Source organism: Aythya fuligula, chromosome 18 (assembly GCF_009819795.1).
Source record: "Aythya fuligula isolate bAytFul2 chromosome 18, bAytFul2.pri, whole genome shotgun sequence".
Taxonomy (NCBI): domain Eukaryota; kingdom Metazoa; phylum Chordata; class Aves; order Anseriformes; family Anatidae; genus Aythya; species Aythya fuligula.
Genome location: NC_045576.1, coordinates 6,927,605 through 6,949,494, shown reverse-complemented (window position 1 = coordinate 6,949,494; position 21,890 = coordinate 6,927,605). Strand labels below are relative to the sequence as shown.

The window sequence follows — 21,890 nt, the reverse complement described above, 5'->3', positions numbered from 1 at the left end:
TGTTTCAAGCTGTCAGGTGGCTGTTGCTAATCTGTGACAAGCAGGGCTGGGTGAGCCAGCAGCCCTGCTACCGGAGCTAACTGTACTTGGTAAGTTACACTTCTGTCCTGCCCCCACACGGTGGATTGAAATATGAGCGAAGCAGTTGCAGGTCAGACTGGTGATTGAATATTTTTCCCCTAAATATTTTGACATAAACTGGACTTGTCTTCAAAATGTTAATCATCTAAAACCCATTCCTGTTAGGGTCAAACATCAGCAAGTGTTGAGGACTAGATAACAGAAAATTATGCCGAGCACTGGGGATGCAGAGCACCCGGCATACTTCACTGAAACTACAGAGTCCATGGACTTGAATGGAAGAAGATGTGATTGTAGTGATATCCAGGATTCTGTGCAGGTACTTACACGTAAGAAATGAGTGGTTACCAGTAGTGACTAAAGGTCACTAAATCTGCCTGAAACGCTGGAAATGGCACACTAACCAAGGGTACCCAGCAGTGAATTTTATGAAGACTTGCAGGACTTCTAGTTGAGCTCTGCACCCAGCTGCTTTAGAATTTAAAAGCTGTTCCTTGCTCTGCAGTGTTTGAATTTGAAAAGATTTGTCTTACCACCATGTTGGTGGTGTTTGTAGCTTTGTTTTATTGCATAAAGGAGTTGCTTTTCCACTCCTGTGGGTCTGTTGGTGTGGTACTGCTTTCCATAGTGTTCAAATACATATCCAGACACTTCTCGTGTTTTACAAGTAATGAGTTGGAGGTGGGGGAGGCATCTCATTTGCAGATACATTTTAAGGAAATAGTAAGAAAATAAAATTAATAAAAATAATTAGCAATTGATTTTTTTAAACTGAGTCTAATATTAGCTCCCTTGTAACTACAGACTTTAGACCAACTTATCTTGCAGTCCAAGCCCTGGAGAACCCTTCTATCCCAGAAAATAAGTCATCAAGTTTTTTGAAATAAAGGTAACTTGCTAATAAGGGACCATCTTTGGTGGGTCACCGGGGCAGTAAGAAAAGTAATTGGATACCAGTTTTCCAGAGAATGCATGTTTTGATCAAGTGTCAGACAGACATATTGGCAGAATAGAAGGGAGATTTGGGACATAGGAAGGCACTGTTTTCAGTGTCTAATCTCTGATAAATGTCTTATCTTTACTGTCATCTTACTTTGTGCTCACAGGCAAGCTGGGGAATCACAGCCTGCCTCTGTGTCAGTGTTGTGCTTGGTGGAATAATGGTTTGGCTTTCCTGGATAGATAATATCAAACAGAAATATGGTATCATCTCATTCTAGCAATACTAAAACGTAATAAACATTGTGTTAAAACCATGCTTCTCATTTAACCCTCAGGGATGTAAATGCACTCCAAGGTACTATATTTTAATCTGCTCTTTAGTTCTTTCTTCTGTAGATTCTGAAAAGCTAAGTGATACTCTGGTCAAACTAGTTGCAAACCACTGCAGGTATTTTTGTACAGTGGAAAAAAAATATGACTTGCTTCTGGCTAGAAGCAGTCCTTCACCAGGCTAATCACACACACAAGCTACTGTGGAAAACTCTCTCTTAAAACTTGCACTTAAAGTTCCTGCAATCCTGAAATGTGGTCTTTCAGGATTTTCTGATACTGGCTGCTTCACTCCAAGTATCAGCCTTCAACTGCTACCTAGTTCTGGTTTCAGAGTCTGGTGCTGATTCAAACTATATTGACATTAGAACAGCATTTTTCAGCTTCTTTAATAACTTCTAATAAAGACTCAGGCTGTTGGAGAACTTGTTGTGCTTTGAAGTGCGACAGTGACAAACTAACCATCCGATCTATTTCTAAAGGAGTTTTTAATACATAGATTTGTAGCAAGTCTCAAAAAAAAAAAATCAATACACTTTTGCTGCCAACTTTCCTTTTACGGTCTTGGGAGAAATTTGGATGTTCATCAGCCTGCTCTGTAGGCAATTGAATGCAGTATTATTAATTCTCAAAGATGTGTATCAACAAACATCTTGCTCTCTGAATCCAACAAGGCTCCGTTCTACTCTCCAGAGATCTTAGCCTACTGTATTTAGACTCTAATCCAGTTAGTAATAGAGGGTTTGGAAGCTAATATGTAAACATAGATTGTGGCCTGCTACATCAGTCACTGTTCAGCAGACTACATCATAGTGCTAATGGCGTGGGATGAGTCTAAGGACTAGAATTTACAAATAAATCCTTTATTTTCTTCTTTGATGGCAGTGAATATACCTACAGTGTTTTCTTAAAACAAATACTGTATGGTGTGGTCTGAGGGATTTTTTCCAAGAAAGGAAGGAAGTAGCAGCTGATCAAACACTTGCCAAATCAGTGACTTGGCTTATATTGATTTCAGTGAAAACTGACTCAAACTTTAACTGAGCAGTTACTGGATTGGTTCTAGTGTAAGCAGCAATGCTCATATTCTTATGTCATTTGTTACTCAAGGAACATTGTCAAGAAAGCACGACTTGTTATGTACCACAGCTGATTTGAAAGGAAATAAACTGTTCAACAGCTGCTGGCAATTTGTTCCTTGACTGCTTCCTTGGGATTGTTTTCTCAGTATTTTTCAATCCAAAATACTGATTCCGAGGCAATTTGCTATTAAAGCATGTGGCGTATGTGAGTTTGTTCTTACTTAATGAAACTTTGTGTACCATAGTCTGAATCGTGTAGTCCTTGCAAGCGTTCTGTTCTGCACAGAGGGAGACTTTGCTGGGGCTTCTGTGGTTGTTCTCTGTTTTAGGAGAGAATGTGGGTTCAGCTGAGCACTGCAAACAAAATATTTCAATAATTTAACCAAAGGCTTGTGTGTCTAGCACACAACAAGGCGGAACTTGAGCTGTGGATTATATTTACTAGGGTTATTTTATTATATAGTGACTAGAAGAGGTTTGAAATCCTCATTGTGAGTAGCTATTTTCCTTTTAAAGAAATCAACAGAGATATAGAGAAAATTCTCACCTACTGCCTCCCATCCTTTGTTTTCTATAGTCGCTAAAGAAAGAGGAAAAAGGGAAGGAAAGAATTTTGTTATGCTTGGGGAAAAAAATAAAAAGGGTAAAAAATAAAAAAGGTAAAAAACAAAACCCCCACAAACCTTGAAGCCTTACTTGCTGTCCCACAAAGGAACCTCACTTGTCTGCCCTTAACCAGTACTGATGTCTGTATCATATTTTATTTCCGCTTGAGATCTTATCTGTGGTCATTCAGTCTCCTGCATCACTGAGGGACAAAGTTGAGGTTTGCTGAGAGTTAAGAGTATGTGTGAGCCCTTAGCACAGACTAGCTCAGTTATCAATGGCTTGTGAACGTCAATAGTAATCTGTCTGGGAGGGAATTTTGTGCTGAGTTTGTGTTTCAGGAAAAGCATTAGACAGGCTCAAATCTCCTTCTTGAGAGTGGGATTCACTCCTGTGCTTCTTGGACAGCTTTCACCCCCTTGATGCAATGGGCTGTCTGGGGAACACAGGACTGCCCCTTCATTGCAGGGGAGTGGTGAATGAAGATGTTGCTTTCACTATGTTTCTATCATAACAGGGAGCAGCCACTGATGAGATTCAGAGGGAAGTCCCATCTCCATTATGCTTTCAAGATCTAAAAAAAAAAAAAAAAAAAAAAAGCTTGTACTTTTTTAGACTAAGTCCATCCTAGTGAGATTTTCCTATCTGAACTCTTATGTCCATTGCTGCTCCTTGGTTAGCACTGTTTGACAGTGATGATGAGTGGTGGTGTAGGTGGTGCAACCACCGTGGCTGAAACCATAAGCTGTCCTCTACAGCATCTCACCTATGTGAGCTGCCTTGTTAGAATATCTTTGACTAGCCTGTCCAAAAAGACAGCATAGAGATAAGGCTGCAAATGCTTTTCACACAGCTCTGGTTCAGCTTTATTTATATTAGGCTGTGACTTTGTGAGTTGCTGATAAAATTTCTAGATCAGTTGTAACATCCTGACAATTCACTTTTTTTTGAGTCTCAGTCCCAATGTCTCTAACAAGCCATGAGTCTGCAGCTTATAGGCAGTGCTGAATAACGTACTGGGAAGTGCTCTAAAGTGCAAGAGTTGTTTCTTTGTGGATTTCCTCCCCCAGAATATTTTCTGTTGACATGTACACTCTTAGTCTTGACCCCAGCCACGGTGCTCACTGTCAGAGTATCTATGTGCCATGGGGTAGCTACGTTGAGCAGCTGGGAGGGACAAACACAGTATTCTTGGCTTCAGTATAGCTTTAGTTACTGAGAAGAATTTTAGCCCTGGCTTTATACCAGGCAGGTCCTCTACATGTCTTTTGTGATCCTGAAGACAAGGTGTGTCCCATCTGCATGACAAAATTGTGATTACCATGATATGCAAGCATATAGGGTGAATAAGACTGAAGTCCATCCAGGTAAGGCAGCACAGGGTTGTCCCTATAAGCTTTACCTCAGTTCTGTATAGCTATCCAATTGCATGCTGTAACTGTACACTCTGTTTGCAAGGCACAAACTTAATAGCTTAGCCTAGCAAGCATAACTTAGAGACAACCAATTCCCCTTCAGACAGAAACATCTGCAAGTCAGGTCACTGTACCGTAGTTTGTGACGGAGCGGAGCCAGATCACAGTGTTACATTGCCTTCCTTAGACTTCTGTTTGGTGTATTGGCATAAGTCTTGAAATTTTGTTCAACCCTGGCAAAAGGGTAGGCAGGTGATTGCTCTGGCAGACCTGTGTTTAATACACAGTAAGTAATGGGTGCAGAAGGGCTGCAGTTACTCTTCCACCCAGATAGTTGGAGCAGTCATCTTTTTACACTACCCAACATCAGCCCCGTTTTATTTAACACCTTATCCTTAGCTAAATTATTTTGGCTTTGGAGAAAGGAAATTTGAAGGGGGAGAATTTCATGTCATGTGAACACTTCAATATGCTACAGGACAGTAAATGTTGCACTTACAGTATGTTTAAATACTGGGATATTTTGAGAATTACTGTAAAATCAATTGTGGGAGCCATTTGTTTTGCTTTGTTGCACAGATTGTACTTCAGTTTTTTGCATGGTTATACATTTTAGTACTTGTGCCTTTCACTTCTATGTTGTGAGAACATTTTTTCATGTTTCATCTGCTTTTTGGGGTACTTTTTATATACACTTCTTTCATTTGATCTTCATCTCTGATTTTCATGTAATGTAAATGTGTGTATATATAAAATAGATCAGATTTGTATTCATGTGCCTGAGATGTAAAAAATACTCATTTTGTACAGGTTTTTTTTAGAAGCACTAGGTCATGTTCTAACTTAGCAAATGGGGTTTAACATAATTAGCAGCTCTTTGTCTTGTTTTAGAAATGTTGTGTCAGGTGGCTGGTCTCTTTTTTATAAGTCAGTGTGACACGCACTCCCTGGATTTATTGTTCTGGTATCACTACGAGACCAATTCTATCCACTTGTTAGTTTCAGTAAATTCAAAATAATAAAACATCTAGATGTATGTTAAGGTCCTGCCTTGATGATTATGGTTTTTATTCACATTATAGAGAACTTGTTTCCTTCTATACTTGAAATGGACATCAGACAAGAACTTCATTTTAACACATTGCCCATTTAATTTCAGTTCTGGGATTATTTTTGTGGGAGTGGGTGAATGATTTACTTTGCCTATTGAAATCAAAAGGGAAATAGCAGTGCCAATTTATAGACCCTCCTTCTTAGGGTAAAATGCTTTGGATTACTACTTCTGTTCCCTTCCAGGCTTCTGTGGCAGCTTTTACTGGATCTGCACAGCTGAAAGTGCAAGGTGTTAAGAATATGAAGGTAATAGGGCTGGAATTTCTTGCACAGATGATTAACTATCTCTAACCTCCACTTGCAGATGTGAGAAATTGGGTGTCTTGCTTTTCACATTTTAGCAGCTGCAGAATAAACCTCCCTTGGGACTTACAGCGTAACACCCCTGCAGCATTTGGGAAGCAAAACAGATTCCAGGTGAGACTGGGCCACCTGTAACTCTTTGGCAACCAGGGCCCTGGTCCTAGAAGTGTCCTTCCCTCCCACCAACCTCTTCTTGAGCTGGTGCTTTCATTTCTTGAGTGTTGACCCCCTCATCTGGTCAGATGCTTGAATTGTTCCCTCTCTCACATGTATTTTATCAATACCTGATAAGCCTCACTCACCAGCCTGCAAACATGGTGTGAGATAATAAATAGTGTTAAATCACAAGAGGAAAAAAAAAAAAAAAAAAAAAGAAGAAAAAAAAGAATAATATCCTCTAAAAACTCAAAGACCCAAGGTTTTGATCTGTAAAATACAATGTTCTGTTCTCATGGAGGAGAATTTTTTAAACTAAATTTGGCATCCACTTAAGACCACAAAGCTGCCTTAGAAGCAAGGAGGTGGTTTTATTTTTTTTTTTACTTCAAAGGCTGCTTGGTAAGAAACTGAGCAAAGTCCATTCACTCCATTGTTACAGGAAAAAAAAAAAAAAAGCCAGCAAAAATGGCAAATGATTATTTTTAATCTTGTTCTGTAATTTACAACACAAGTGAAGTGATGTCAATACTGTTGCAATGTGCCATTACACTATTTTAATCTGTATTTTCTTGAAATACTTTCTGGGGACAATAAAGCTGTCCTTGCTAATGTGGATCCTCTCATGTACCTGTATTGTACAAACATATGTAAATAAATTGTTTGCTTTCCCTGCATGATTAAAAAACTGTCTGTGGTGGGTGACTGATTTGATTTCCCTGTCTACCCTGAGTCCCTGGCGCACGCTGCGCGTACCCACCTCTATGTCTACACTTGTTTTAAAAAGATTGCACAGCTCTGCTCTTGCCCAAATGCCAAACTCATTAGCTTTGGCCGAGTTACACAGATGTCGCTAGGGAATGAATTTGTCTCAGTACACGCTTTATCAGACAGCCGCAACTCTGTTAAGTTTCCAGGAGCTTTGTTGGGTACATAATGCTCAAGCTTCGCAGGGCCGATGTGTTAATCTCTCCACCCACAGGCCTCCTCTTCTCAATTGATGGCAACTCCAGCTGTGAGCTGTTGGTGGGATTTGGGCCAGCTTTTTTTAATCTGACTTAAATATCATTACTTGCTGAGCCGTGCGGCTAACGAGGGCTGGGGGGAGAGTGAGTGGCGGGCGGGGGAGGCCGCCTCCTGGCTCAGGCCTCCGGGGGCAGCAGCTCTGGGCCAGTGGCTCCGGGCCGGGGCTAGTGGCCCAGGGCCGTCGCCAACTCGCCAACCATCGCCCCCAGAGCCGTGTGTGGAGGTGGCAGGGACAGAAAGGGAGCCCCGGGACCTGCTGGGGCCCGGCCCGGCCCGGCCCGGCCGGAGGAGCCGCCACTCGGGCCCAGCCCCGTCGGAGAAGCCACCACGTCGCCCTGCGCAGCAGCCCCCTCAACCGACGTGCTGAGGTAATTTTTTTTTTACTTTTTAATTTTTGAGTCGCCAGACCCTCCGGCTTGTTCTCTGGTCTTTGTTTAACTGCTGGAGTGAAAAATAAAATTAAAAATGCCAGCAAGGGACAGGCAGTTTAGGTCAGGGCCGTGCTTGGCAAAGCTCGGTGCAGTGATGGCGTCACCTCAGGGGCAGCAGGCCCCGGGGCCGTGCTTGCAGGTGTCGCTGTGGAAAAAAGGGGTCCAGGATGGGGCCATTAGCTTGGGAAAGCACAGCTGATGGAGGTGCAGCCCCCCTCAGCCTACACCAGTGCCATGGTGCCCGTTACTGGGAAAACTGGGGCTTTTCTGAGGGGTAAGGGGGGGACTCAGGTGAAGCATCTCCCCGAGCAGCCCTGTGTGGCCTGCCTGGCGGTGCATCAGGGAAACCATTGCTCGGCCCTGTAACACCAGCAAGGTCTGCGCTAACGTGGCCACAGGATGGAGTTTCCAGCAGGTTTAGGATTTGTTTCCTGAAAAGTCACTGCTCCTACACTTGGGCTACTCCTCTGCCAGTTGGAAAAAGGTCAGTTGTGCCCTTCTGAGGGGGACCCAAAAACATGACTGGTTTATACCTTTATGAATGATGATGGACACTGTACAGCAGAGGAGAACCATGTCTGTGATGTATTATTTAAAATCTGGGAAGTCTAATTTCATGAGTTCTCTACCTCCCTCTGGGCTCAAAGACAAGGGAGAGGGGAAAAAGGGAATTTTGAAAAGCCTTGGAGGGCAAATGTCTTACTTTAAAAAAACATTTTGGTGCTCCTAAGTGATCGTAGAGTTCAAACTGCTTTGATTCGGCTGTCAGTAGTTTCTAAACCTGCTGTATGCCTCTTACAATATCATTCCATGTGGTGGCTGGGCAGCTTTTCTCCCAGCAGGTACAGACATTCGGGAAATCAGAACAAAGATAAGGTGTGAATAATCCATGGAGCAACCTCTGTGTTATCTTCTCAGGCTTCCCTGTTTCCACATTCCTTACAGCAGTAAGGCCTTAGATATTCAGATTTATAACAGCAGGCTGAAACAAAACACCCCGCTGTGTATGTTCGACCATTCTACCAAAGAGATATGGAGTAGTTTTATTCCAAAATCTGGATAGCAACTCAGGCTTACATGCTGTACTACTGACCTACTTCCAGATCAGTTGCACAGGGGTTCACAAGAAAGACACACTGTGAAAATAAATCAGCTGTTACTGTGGGGATAGGAATACATCAACACCAGGTATCTCAAAGCCTCTAACAGTTTCTAACAAATGATACTGTTCTTACTGTGTTGAGAGCCCAGACCCTTGGGTCGTTTTGCAAACAGGAACTGAATCTCAGAACTCCCTGGGAGGTGATTGTTATCTTGCTCCTATCTTTGGTGGAAAGGGGAGGGGGAAAAGGAATCTTGAAGCCAGACAGAGGTTCTGTGATGCAGTAGCAGAGCAGAAAATAGTTTTCAGGAGTTCTGCCCCCTGGAAACTTGGATGGTGGCAAGGAGGGCCTTTACAAAAAGGAAATGCAGCTTGTGTGAGCACCAAGTGAGTGCAATGGCCAGTTCTGGTAGTCTGGCAGCAGGCTCTGATCTCCTTGTCTTGTCTTGGCAGATGTGTTTTGTTAGCACGTGAGTATCAGAGCTGTGACTTTGATGCTTTCCCTTGCTCTGTTCTCTCTACTATTTGCTGTTCTAGGTGACACAGATTTATAACATTTCCCTGAATTTCTGTCTGGAGGCAGGGGTTTGAGATGTGTTGCTCTGTTCTAAATGTTTTTTTGACCCACATGATACAGAAGGGAGTCTCCTAGCTTGCATAACTCAAGGTAAGTTTTGTTATTTGAGATAGCTGCTACTTTTAGGCAAAAAAAAGCGGGGGCTAGAGCACATGACTAGTAAATTGAACGTTGTTCCAGCTGTATAATGATAAGCATTTGGGTTAATGGTCATTTTAAAATTACTTTGCAGTGGTAATGTGTCTTCTGTCACAGTGCTTAAACCCTTACTCACTCCCTCACACTTGGACCTTTGTGCCTTAGCTTGCTAATATACCCATAAGAAGCTGGTGGTTAATATTTTGATGCCCTGGCCTATAAATCCCAGCACAGACTGCTTTGAACAGAAAGACAGAAGAGCAGGTAACCAGGCTGTGTTACCAAATGAGGTATGAGCTTACCACCTCCTGGGCTTGCTCTTTCACTGGTGCACTGCAACACAAATTGCAGGTTGTGTTTTACGAAACACTGTCTCTCATGGCCGCCGCCTGGCTTTCCTCACCGTGCTCAGGTTTTATTTAAAACCTGGAAGGAAGCTGGCAAGAATTACCCTCAGCCCTTCAGCCCTCCTCCAGCCTGCCCCAGCGCTTCTACAGTGCAACACCGCTGCTGGGCGAGCTGCCCCTCAGCGTTTCCCCTGAAACACAGCCGAGCTCTGGCTGTGCGAGCAAAGAACGGAGGGGCTGCCGCAAGCAAAGCGGCGGCACGGCATGCAACTTGCCTTTCCTTCGTGGAAACGCTGCTGAAGCGTGCGCCGGGTTCGGCAGGGAGGCTGCAGTGGGGCGCTCCCCCAGCAGGGGCCGGCCGGGCTCTGCGGGAGCCGGCGGGGAGGCGGAGCGCGGGCGGCCCCGTGTGCGCAGCCGGCTGCTGCTCCTCCGAACAGCCGCCCCAAAAGCAAAGTCCAGGGACGTGGACTTTTCAAAAGCGGGACGTGGCTTTTAAGCACGAGTTCCGCAACCCACACGGCTCCTCTCGTCCTGCTTTTTTACTCTGGATGTCGCTGGGCTACTTCCCAAGCGACTGTAGCATCAGAAAAGCAGGGCTGGGTGTCAGACACCTGCTTGGAAATACTCGACACAATCTTTATACTGTTTTTAACAGCTCAGGATGGGATTTACTCTTAGGAAAGCAACTGTTTCTCCCGCGAATGAGGTGTTCAGACCTCGTGTGTTTTATTTGTGCAAGGAGCACGTTGCAGATGCAGTTTGCATTCATGTAATAAAGGTTGTGCAACCCAGATCTGATCAAACAGCCGGCGGTGCCTGGTTACCAGCTCATCCGTGTAAAGAGAGCTGTTATGTTACGTCAGGTTGGCAGCAGGCTTTTACTGTGCTTTGGTTTATTTGGGTATTTTTTCCAGGAGAAATATGTAAGTCAGGGATTGTTAGATTGCTTTATGCAGTCCAGCAACGATTGAAAACTAGAAATCAGAATGAGGAATTCCAGTGCAGAGCTAAATAATGGTTCAAACCCACATCCTTCAGATTCTTCCCTCCTGCCCTACAGCCAGCGGTGACAAAAGCAGGAGCTGATTCACCGCCTGGGTTTTAACCAAGTGCTAGCCGTGAGTCCAAATCCTTGGTAACCGGCAACCCGAAGGAGGAACCGTTCCGTCTTTACGATTTATGCTATGCGATTTATGCTGCTTCGCCTGCGTAGGCAGAAGATAACGAGACCGGAGCAAAGCGTGAAAACAGCGGCAGGGAGCTCCACGCCGGGCTGCCCGGCACCCGGGGCAGGGCTGGCCGGGTACCCCCGGTCCTCCCGGTGCCGGTGCCCGGGCCGGGCTCCGAGGGAACGGCGCCGCCGGTGCCGCCCCAGCGCTCCGTGCCCGGGGGCGCCCCCGGTCCGGGGGGGCCGCAGCCCGCTGCCTTCCACTGCCTGCGCGCCGCTGCTGCTAGCCCGTCAGGCGCGGTGGCCAAGTGGTAAGGCGTCGGTCTCGTAAACCGAAGATCGCGGGTTCGAACCCCGTCCGTGCCTGCTCGAGGGAGCGCGGTGCTGCTCGCTAGCCTCGCGGCGTGGAGCCGCGAATGCCGCCCGCTTGGCGGTTGCTTTTTGTTCCCGGCCCCGAGGAGAAGGGAGGGAGGGCGACCCAGCAGTTCCTGCGGCTTGGCAGGCCGGGGTGCACCGGCCAGGGACGGGGAGAGGCCCCCCCGGACCCCCGCTGTGCTCCAAGAGGAGCGAGCGGCAGAGCAGGGGGGCCGCATCCTGCGCGGTGAGCGCGGCTCTGCTGAGCACCGCGTTTGTGGGGAGGGAGCAGCAGTCACCTCGTGCGGGAGGCGTTCTCCATGCTTTGCTGCAGGACGGGTGTCTCGAACGAGGTGAATCACAGTTAAGTAAAGCTGATGTTGGCAACACAGCGTTGTGGAGGAAGTGTTTGGTGAGCTTGGAAGCGATGAATCCCTCTTGCTGTCTTTAAAGGTGCTGGGTTTGATGTAATTCTCGTAGGCAGAGTCTTTAAATGGTAGAGGGAGGCTGAATCCTGGAATAAACGAATACAACCATGAAAAGCTTAGTGCAGTTGTGCCATTTACACCAGAACTGGCCTTGATTACTTGGTTCTTAGCGCATAAACCAGTGCAAAGCTCTACACGTGTGCAAGGGCATTTCTGCTGGCTCTGTATAGCATCAGTTTGATTATTGCTGCTTCCAGGCAGCTTAAAATATGTAGAGAGTAGTCATTTCATTGCAAAATCACAATAGCCAGATATTTGGGAAGAGCTGAGGAGCCTCTTGGAGAGGGAAAAAAAAGAAAAAGAAAAAAAAAAAAAAGCTGCTTCCTTTGATGCTTGGAAAAAGCTGTTTTTGCTGTTTAATGTGCCACGCTTAGTCTGGGACCGTCTGGGTAGGAGGCTGTTTATCTTTCTCAGTAGGTACTGGAAGTGTGAGTGCGTAAGGTATTTGGGGAGGTTTGTACCAAACAGTTGGACAGTATGTTTTTAACAAGGCACAAAAATGCCATAGTACGTTTTGATATAAAAACGGGAACTGCAGTTTAGAACTTGTTTAGAAAAATGTAGACACCATTTTACTCGGAAAATGCAGTGCTGTCAAAAGCCTGTCAACTTTGCTGCAGGCTCTTGCGGATGAAAGTTTCAGCTTTGAAGCACTCTATTTTGACTTTTTAAAATTCTGTAGCGTCTCCGAGCAGAATGTCAAACCCAAATGTTTCTAATGACTCAAAAATCTTGCAGCTTTTGCAGAAAATTCAGAATTCTGTGGGTTTGTTTCTCATTGAAACCAGTTGTGAAACCGAGGTCCTCCCCGAGACAGGCTTGCCATCCAGTAAACCTGAGCAGTTGAGTCTTGCCCGAACGTGTGCCATGAACACAGGACTGAGCCAAGTATTTCAGTAAAGCTCTGGCGTTGCTGTTCTCTGTGGCCATAACACATCCAGGCAGCTTACCAGTTGCTTAACATCAGTCTCTGCAGAACTGGAATATTAGCTTCTATCTCACAGATGTCTTGTGAGGAAGGTCCTTTGCTCAGCACCTTGGGAAGGACCCACAGAAGAGCTCAGCACTGGGACTAACTGTGCATCTTCACTGCTGGAACAAGCCCACCTGCCCAGATCCTCTCTGGTAACGCAGAGTTAGTTCTGTTTGTGCATCCTGCTCGCATTGCTGTCTTCATGGCTCACTGACTTCACAAACACACCAGTCCTAGGGCACAGGGATTTTTCTTCAGTCCTCAGGGCCATTTTTTTCTGTACAGAAAATAGTAGGTGCTATAAACACCACATTTCAACAGGTGAAGCTTTCAGGGCAAAGGCTGTCACTTTTCAAAGTTCCGGTTGGCTTAGCAGGAGTGGAGCTGTGCTTTGTGGCTCATGCATGAAGTTTATGCCAGGGCAAGATGCTGTGCTGAGCTTGCTGGGGATGAATCGCTAACAGCCCCGGTTCTGGCATGAGTGGAGGTTGCAGGTTACTTATGATAACCAAGTGACTTCTTGCAGGAAAAGTTCAGGATGTGAAAATCTGGCCCATGTGTGTCTCTGTCCCCTAGCACGTGCGTTATGTTTGGCCTGCCTTACCTTGGACAGAAACATTGTACGGTTTGTTTCCAAAGCTGGAAATCAACAGCTAGACCCAACTGACGTTCAGGCTAACAAGGCTGCATCAGCTGACCTTCCATGTGAGCAAAGTCCTGCCTAAAAATAAAATTCAAACAAAATGACCTGCTCGTCACATCCAAGCAGAGCTGATCCTGCTGTTCTCTCTCCAGGCTCGCTGGCAGAGGCGCTGCTGGGCTCTTGGATCTCTGGCTCTGCTCTCGGAGGTGTCTCTGCACCTTCATGCTCTGCAGGAGCTCCTGGCACCGCAGGGTTGTGTTGAGGTGGATCACATGTTCTCTTGCCTCCCAAATCCCCAGCCCATTCTTCTTGGGAAATAAATTTGATTTTGGCTTTAACTTAATAATTAAAGTCCTAAAGTGTCAGTGAAGTTTAATCAAGATGCTTACACTCTGATCATAGGTGTGCTGGAGATAGGTTTTTGGGAGTGGAAGGTGGACTGGGAAGGGGGAATTTGTTTATTTTGGACACAAATCCTGACCAAAACCAACTCAAAACCTTTAGGTTTCCCATTTGAGTTGCGCTAAGATCTTTGATTTTGTTCCAGAAAACATTGAGCAGTCTCCCTCTGAATGTAACACCTCTATTAAATGAGGAATTATTAAATGAGGCCCCTTTTAATTACCTAATAAAAATACATTACAATTAATGTACTTAACATCCGTGTTGCTGCTGAAAATCTTGGCCATACTTAGGAACAGAATTTCCTGACCTTTCTGGATTTACAAGCTGGTTTATTTAGGGTGCAGACTCTTCATGACCCCTTTAAAATTCCTCTTAAAAGTAAGTGTAAAAATGAATCAATTATAACAGCGGTGTTTTCTGAATTGTGTATTATGTGCATTTTTGAGAGGCTGACAGAACATGCCTGCTTGTGGAAAGTAAGACGTGAATGGGAACTAAAAGCATAATGCTCTTTGTTCCGATTATAACAACGTTTTCAGAGCTTTGCAACTCTCCTAAGTGTCTGTCGCGTCCTCCCAAGGGTCAAACTTCAGCAACTAAAAAGCAGTGTGTTAGCAACACAGGAGGAGCTGTGTGTCTGATTCAGAAATAGTAGTGAGATCATTCAAAAGCCTTGTGTAGACCTTGCTGGGTGTAGCCAGGGCAGACGGGACTGTCCCAAAGACTGTTCCGATCCGCTTGTGCATTCATGAAGCGTTGGGCTGCCTTCCCAGCAGTCCTGCCTTTTGGGTATCCCCCCGTGGGTCTGCTGACATCAGCTTCTTTAAAAAAATAAAGCAGAGTTGTTGTTTTAAAAAATATAAAAGTCACCTTAGCCCTAAAACCTTGAACTTGGAGAGAAAACACGTGTGCCGGGCTGTGCAAACAGAGCGTGGTGTGCCAGGGGTGAGCAGGCTGCCGGAGCCAGCTGGGCTGCATGCGGGAGCCAGCGTCTGCTCGCTCCGAGGGCTGTCGGAGGGCTGCTGCGGGTTGGGCACTGCCTCTGCGCGGGATGCAGGGAAGGGCCAAGCCAGGAGGATGCTCGGTGTGTGCAACGTGGAGCTGTGGTGGTGTTTCCTGCAGGTTAGGCAACTAAATGTACAAAGTAAAGCTATGACCGGCTGGTGAGACCACCAACTAACAATTGGGATGAGGGCAGTGGTCTTCTGTGAGGCTGGAGAACAGCTTTCGCAGTGTTGTCTGGATCTCAAATATATGGTTGAGTAAATTAACCCCTGAGTAAATAAACCCCAAACTGTGGAAATCTTCACATGGCTACAGCAATGTGATTCCCATTTCCATTATGCCTGGAATTTAATGGACTGCTGAAGTTTGACCAAAAGGCATTTCTTGTGTCAAAATGAAAAATTACAGATCAAAAGGGTGACTTTGCAGACAAACATATCGATCTAAAGCCTGGGTGACACAGACTTCCTGGAAGAGAGCCCAGAAGCATGTCTGTGTTTAAAGTCAAATGGCTGTAGCCTTTTACCACTGATGAATAAAAAATGTTTTTGTCTGCATGCCGAAGGCTCAAGCAGAAACAGAAATTACTTGATTTGTTCTGCTGGAGGAGCAGGTACGTGTTTGCGAATAGTAATCCACTGAATGCTGCAGTATTCAAGATTTAAAAAAAAAAAAAAAAAAAAAAAGATAGGAAATAAATTTTTCAATGATTTTTTTTTTTCCTTGAAAACTCCTTTTGTGGCAACTGAGAAGGCAACTTCGGGAAAGGCAAACTGAGTCTCCTTGCTCTGTGTCCAAAGGGCTGAGTCACAGCATCCCCTTCCCTGGAAACCTGAGGAGGGGAGCAGTTGTGAAATTCCTTCATGGGGATCCCGCTTGTATTTCTGCTTCAGTACCCAAGTAGCAAACTTTATAGAGGTCTGGTCCTGAGGATAATATTGTCTTCTATAATTAGATAGTAACGGCAAGGTGCAGGTGTGCCTCCCAGGCCAGGATGAATGAGGGAGCAGCAGCAGCATGCTGTGCTGACCCCCTGAGAGCGAGGTGCAATGCGAGGGTGGCAGCAGCCTCATTTGGTGAATGAGCTCTGCAGCACCCAGGAGAGGGAGTCGGATTCCTTACTGCTGCACCAGGGAGTGGGGAGCGAGGTGGGCATCACCACAGCATTGGGTGCCTTGGTTTTGCAAGAGAACCTGTGAAAACAGAATTTAAATTGAAAAAGTGGTGCTGAATGGCAGTGATGGCCAGAATATGCTAGCTGACAGTCCAGGTAGCGTGTCTCAGATGAACTTCAATTATGCAGGGGAAAGAGGAGCAGGGAGGGAGGAGAAAGAGGAACAGATGGGAGATTTATATTCTCATCTCCTCCGCTGTCTGTTTAACCTCAGCACCAAGGGGCCTGCAGGTCACAGAAGCCATACTCCTCTCCGTCTTTATCTCTCAGGTTCATGTTCCTTACTGTAAATTGCCTGAAAGAAATAGAGGCTCGGAGCCCAGTCCTGTAACGTTTGTGCACTGGGTTCTCTTTGTCTGTGTGAGTACCCACTGACACCACTGAGAGGTTACTGCAGGTAAGCAAGATGTAGCAGGGTGAAGGCCAGTCCCACGAGTGTAGCTCTTACTGTGACCTTGGTGTAAATTGGAAAAAATTGCACTGGAGCAGATGAAGTGATCTGTTTGCAAATGCACTGCCATGGGAGCACAGTCAGAGATTGGATTCATATAGTTTCTGAACTATCAGTTCTCATCCCGGAGTGGAGAATTAGTTCCTTTGCATTCAGCAAAATACAGCTCTGTGGACCTGGAGTTCATGGTGACAAGCCAAGATGCAGAGTCCAGCCTGAGACATCGTGTCAGTAGTGCAAAAACCATCAACAACAAAAGCCTTTGCCTTTGAAGTTTGTATTATTTTCTACTGCTTGAAAGAATTGAGGCAAAACCTGCCCCTGTACTAAGAGCAGCAACTTCTTTAGGGTGATGCCCGCCGTGGCTGTGGCCTGCCATCCCGTTTGTGGCAGCAGTAATTCAAACAGTAGTGCTGAGCTGGTACAATCATCTGGGTGAAAGAATTCAGACTGTATATGAATTCAAGACAAGGACAGCCTAATATAGAATTTAATGTTTACTGTCTTTGAAGAGGCTATAATAAGCTTACATGGGAAGCCCAAGAAAGAGATTGAGCAATCAGCTAGCGCTGCAAGTATGTTAGAGGGCTCTTGGGAGCCCCAGTCTGCAACTTTTGTACGTTATTGTTTGGTGCCATGGCCATCAGTTGAGCCACAAATGGTCATAAGAGTTTGATGGTGTTGTGCAATTTACACTGTCACAGCATTATAGGGGACGTGAGGACTGTGCGTCTGAATTGATGGACTCCTCGTGGCTAATTTCACAGGGATTGTACCCAGGTTCAAACACATTTCATCATAGGAAAGCAGAAGGCAAGTGAGGCTTTACTGGCAGAGCTGGGCTTAAAACCTCATTTCATACCCCCAGTGTGTAGATGACGGGAGGATTAATACCATGGCAGCATCTTTAATTTTCAGGAAGTGTCTTGTATAGTCCTGTGAACACTGTCCCCTCTCAGCAGTCACTGCAGTGCCCCGGTGCCACTGCAAGATGTGTGCAGTGAGAAACGAGCTCCCACTCCCAGCCCGCTTCCTGTTAGCCTCTGCTTGAGCCGAATTCCTGACTCCTGGCCTTTCATCACTCTGGGCCCAACTTAAAGAGTACTTGCAAGCTACCAAATATAGAACGCTCGCAGCATATTTCACAACTGAAACTTGCAAATGCTGGAGTGGATTTCAGGGACTGAAGCCCCCCATGGAGCAAGCATTACAGTAAATAACGTTAGTGCATTTATTTAATCCCTGAGGATTGTGGAACGAAGGATTAAAGTGGGCTAAGGGGATTTCCCCCTTGACAGCTGCTCCTCTGTGCACAAACACACAATTTTTTTATATGTAACTTGTTCAGCCACAAAGAATTTAAACTGCATATGGCACTGCGCATAACATGACCGTTGTTTCCACATCTGGTTACACATATCTGTCTCCCCCAGTAATTGTCTTTAATAGACACAATTGGGGATGAGGTAGTTGTACTAAGAAGAGACATAGTTCTGTGTTTGAACAGGAAACCATTATTTCTGAGCTTAATCATAGCTTGTTAGCCCTTTGATTCTCCCCTCTCTCCTACACACACACAAACACACATGCTTTAAATATGAAGGTCCCCATTTATGATGGGGCATTCATCACGTACCGACAGTTGCCAGGGGTTCTTTGGCTGGGCAGAGCCTTGGCCAGCGAGCAGAGAGCAAGACCACGCCTGGTCTGTGGACAGAGATGCAGGCCCAGTGGTGTTACGTGGGTGCTCAGAGCTGAGCAAGAGCTTCCATAAACCCTTAATGGGTTGGTGGCTGGGTGTTCCTGCAGAGGTACAGGGGGTCAGGCCCACTCCTGGCTGTATGTCATGTTTGCAGATTTCAGAAACTGTAAATGATAAACTTGTTGTTCCTATTGTTCTGATAAAAAGAGATCTGATTCTGGGTCTCCAGCATGGATTCATATTTTCAGGTGAAGAGCAGCAAACTTCATCCTGTGCCAGCAGCAGAGTTTCAGTTATTTCTCTCACTAATCATTGGGTTCAGGTTTAACTGCTTTGGTGATACAGTCTCTTTGTCAACAAGGGGTGATGCTGAAATACCAGGCTGTTGGCTACAAGCCGTGCTTGCTCACATGCTGCTTAGTACCACGTGCTGGAAAGTTAACAAATCGATGGCTCTTCTTGCAGAGAAAGGTATTGCGTGAGCATAGGCAGAACTGTGAAAGAAAAACCTCAGACTGCTGTGTGCATTCAACTAGACCAAAGTACATCCACGGGGCCTGAGCGTGTCCCGGTCAGCAATGTGCAGTCCAACCTTCCATCCATTTTTCATCCCACAAGTTCCCTCCTAACTTCAGAGATGTCACACCAGTCTTCCCCTTGGTGAAGCCTTTGTGAATACCTATAAAGAAGCTACTACATCTGGTTCATGGATCTTGTAAAAATCTTTTCCTTTTTTCCAAACAGGGCTATTTTCAGAAGCGATAGAATCTATTGTTCTGTAGTTATTGTTCCATAGTTAGTGTTGGCCTAATGTTATTAATATATTAGCCCTTTGGCTGCTAAACTGCTTCAACCAAACTGCTTATGTTTATTTTTAGAATTGCGAAAGTTGTGATGCTTTACAACTTGATATGCTTGTGATTACATCTGAAGTGAATGCAGGGCTAATCCTCTTCCCAGCTCCCATCCAGACTGGAGCTGTAGTCATGCATTCCCCGCACACAGGTTCTGCACACCATGGAGAGCAGCCAGCAGGTATTTGTGAAAGGAGATGAAGTCCAAAGACCTGACCTTCTCAGGTACGGAAGTGTCTCCTGCCAAGGGGAGACTTGCCTGACATGTGCCTTATCCGGTTACCACCGAAGGACTGCCAGTGCTGTCAGTGGAAGTGGGAGCAGGCTGCCAGGAGCTGAGCAGTATCTCATAGGATCAGGCTCCTCGCATGAGACCTCCCGCTGGGCAAAAATGTTGTGTGAAAATCTTGCCCTGATCTCGTGAGAGACGCTTGACATCCAGTACCAATGGTGGCAAGATAAAGGCAAGAGGCAACACGTATGAGGCTGCCGAAAATAGCAAATTAAACAGTTGGTCAGGAGATCAGCTAAAGAGTGTGCCATCCACTTAACTAGGAGGAAACTTCTCTGTTCCCTGGCTCACACTCATCCTTCCATGCATGTAGCCACAGCACTTGCTATGATTTTTTTTGTGCTCAGTGTTGGTCTGCGTTGTTATGAGCAGCTCTTAGCTCTTTGATACAGCCAAAGAGCAAGAATACTACAAAAGAGAGAGAGAGAGAAAGAGAGGGAACAAGTGGTTGGTGGATGTAACTTGCAGTCTGTATGAGCGTGAATCTCTTCATTTCTAAAAGCTGTTGAGGACTTTTCTCTTTGAACCCAACTGTTTTCTAAAGAATCCATGCCCTTCACCAAAGAAAATGTCAGTGTGTCTTACACAGTTTTTGGAAGTCTTTGTTCTTACCAGTGCTCACGGGGCATCATTGTAGAACAATTCCTGAGTGTCCCCATTCCAGATGGTCAAGAAACTCTTCGTTTCTGTACCTTCCTCCAGTACGCCTTATTCCCAAATCCTCATACAACTTCATCTCTCTCTCAAACCTTTTGCCCATGGTCCATGATTCACTTTGCATTCTACTATCCATTTTAAACAACATGTTCCTTGGCTCTAAAAATTCATCAGGCTTCCAGCCAAGGAACACTTTCTTCTGTGTGGAGGATGACTTTGCAGTGTCGATCAAGAGGAGCAGTTACATGACAGATCAGTTCAAGTTCTCCCTGTCCCGTTCTGTCCACACAAGCTACTGGTCATTTGCCACAACCGTAACGATGCTGGTACCATGAAGTTCTGAGCACGTAAAGGCTCCTAGTGCAACCTGCATGCACAGAGGTGTCACAGGTTGCTTCTGTATGGACACAGGGATAAATCCGATGTAGACATGGGGGATGTACTTTTGTGTTCTGCTGAACCCAGATATTGCAAAGATGAGTGCTCTGGATACTGGCTTTGATTTTTGTTATCTTTAGCTCCTGAAGCCGCGTTTGGAGCTTCTTGCTCAGCTGAGGTTTTCCTACCAGGTGTAGAAGACATGATGGTAGCGTTCCCATGTGTTGGTAATCCCAATTTATTTTGTGAGCTCCTTTTAGCCAGCATCTTTTGTGGGACTGCTGCTCGACTTGATGGAGCTGCGTTCCTGCTGTGATTTTCAGTGAACATCACCTTGATAACCGGCATGTCACAGAAACAGCGACTGATGTCCTCTGTCTCTGTAGGATAAAACCTTCCAGGCCATCCCCTGCATTTCCTGTGGCTCCAGCATGCTGCCTCTCACTGGACTGGTCAGCCCTTTGCTGTCACAGCACAGTAAGCTGCCTGTGGGCATCATCAAGGGAAGCGGAGCTCTTTGTGGTATGTGCCTGTTTTGTCCCCTTTTCCTCATACTTTGTCATTGGGAGGATCTGGAGCAGAGATTAAAGGGAGGTGCAGTAACTGGCCAGTCCCACGCAACCTGGGGGCAGGGCCCACACATGCCAGGTTCATATCCACAGCATGTAGAGGTATCATTGCAGGAAACCTCAAAGCTCAGAAACACAAAGCAGGTGAGGATGTGCAGAGGGACACTGTAAGATCAGCAAGCCGGAAGACAGAAAATTATCTTTTTTTTCATGGCATTTCAGCCATCCCTTCTGACCTGACCTTATGTTACAGAAGGCCTGTGATGTTTCCTAAAAGGCCTTTTTTAACTGTGTGCGTGTGTAAGGGAACGTGTCCTTACTAAAGCCTTACAGCTCCAGCCGTGAGAGCTGCACTTGGTGCGCAGGTTGCCCTGCTAAGGCAGGTACGTTCACCCAGCCCTTCCAGAGATGTAGGTAAAAAGCTCCGGGACCCCCAGGAGGCCAGGCAGGGGGTGGCCCTGCCACGGCTGCGCCAGCCGCCGCTCAGGGAGGCAGGAGGAGGCCGAGCGAGCTCAGGACACGCGTGGGGAGCTGCGGCGCGGGGCTACCGCCGCGGGGGTCGGGGCCGCGTGGGGGGCTCGAGGCGAGGCCGGGGGGCTCCTGCCGGCGGCCCGGGCTCGGGGGAAGGAAGAAGGGCGGCGGCGGCGGCCCCGGGCGGCCGGCAGGGGGCTCCCTCCGCCCTCGGTGGGCCGCGGGGCGCGCAGGTCGGCGCGGCGCAATGCCCCGGCGGAGGCGCCGCCGGGAGGAGCGCGGGGCGGGCGGGCGGCGGCGGCGGCGGGCACCGGCGGGACGGTGGCGGGCACCGGCGGCCGCCTCCCTCCTCGTGCACGGGGCTCGGCGGAGCTCCGGGGAGGGCGAAGGGGTGGAGAGGGCAGCCCGGGCGAGCCTCCCAAATTCGCCCGGCCGGCTGGCGGCGGGAGCTGCCCGGCGCAGGGGTGGGGACCGGCCGCTTCCTTAAACGTGCGCGGCGGGGGGCGGCGGGGCCCGCACCGCCCCCGGGAGCCGGCCCTGAGCCTCCCCGAGCCTCCCGGGCCGCGGCCGCAACACGTGGAGCAAACTTTCGAGGGACGGGCACCCGGCTGCAGCCGGCCGCCGAGCACCGCCGCGCCGGGACCGCGCCGCACGGAG

General features: G+C 46.8%; 1 non-coding gene across 1 annotated transcript; it reads left to right on the top strand.

Moving 5' to 3' along the window:
• Nucleotides 1–11,111: 11,111 nt before the first annotated feature.
• On the top strand, nucleotides 11,112–11,183 carry TRNAT-CGU. The gene has a single exon. It is a non-coding gene; the product is annotated as a tRNA-Thr (tRNA).
• Nucleotides 11,184–21,890: the final 10,707 nt, after the last annotated feature.